Source organism: Nannospalax galili, unplaced genomic scaffold, assembly GCF_000622305.1.
Source record: "Nannospalax galili isolate Female #2095 unplaced genomic scaffold, S.galili_v1.0 scaffold1259, whole genome shotgun sequence".
Taxonomy (NCBI): Eukaryota; Metazoa; Chordata; class Mammalia; order Rodentia; family Spalacidae; genus Nannospalax; species Nannospalax galili.
Genome location: NW_008343968.1, coordinates 1,325,610 through 1,326,672, shown reverse-complemented (window position 1 = coordinate 1,326,672; position 1,063 = coordinate 1,325,610).

Below are 1,063 nucleotides of genomic sequence, written 5' to 3'. Positions count from 1 at the left end.
ATCTTTAGCGGGCCTTAGTCAACCACCGCTGCCCCTCCTTGAGGATGTACCCTAGGTAAGTCACTTCTTGCAGACATATCTGAGCTTTTTTGCTGAGGTCTGGTATCCCAAGTCCCCAAGTATGTGGAGTAAGTCCTCTGTCCCCTCCAGGCAGGACTTCTGGTCTGGTGCCGTGATCAATAAGTCATCTACATATTGTAACAGGTTTATGTCGGGGTGTTGGGCTCTGTACTCACCCAGATCTTCATGCAGGGCCTCATCGAATATAGTTGGAGAATTCTTAAACCCTTGAGGCAGTCGCGTCCAGGTCAGCTAGCTGGCCATTGATTTCTGCCTCCGGATCATGCCATTCCAAGGCAAAGTAGGGCTGACTGCTGGGAGCTAGTGGCAGGCTGAAGAAGGCATCCTTGAGGTCCAGAACTGTATACCATTGCCGATCTGGTGGCAGGGTACTGAGTAACGTATAAGGTTTGGGGACAGTGGGATGAATGTCAATGACTCTCTTGTTCACCTCCCTTAAATCTTGTACCGGTCTATAGTCCCTGGATTGGGGCTTTTTGACAGGCAAGAATGGGGTGTTCCAGGCAGACTGGGTCATTCTCAGCACCCCCAGTTCCATTAATATTCTGATATGTGGAGTAAATCCACATTTTGCCCCTAGGGGCATAAGATACTGGTGCACTTTAACAGGGTCCGCCCCTGCTCTGAGTTCAACATATACAGGAGGCATGTGTCCTGCCAGTCCCATATCCCCTGTTTCTGCCCAGGCTTGGGGAAATTTTTGGAGCCAATCTGATATATCAGGGTTTGGTTGGATCGGCTCCTGATGGAGTCTATATTCCTCAGTCAGGTCGTTGGTGACTAGAACCTGAACTGGTGCCCCATTGTGAAGCAGGGTGGCTCCTTTAGCTGTGAAGTGGATCTGTGCCCTCATTTTTGACAATAAATCTCTGCCCAGAAGTGGGTAGGAACATTCTGGGGTTATTAGAAATGAGTGAGATACCCGGCCCTTCCATAAATCTACTGTTCTTTGGGTAGTCCATGAATAGGGCTTTGTTCCTGT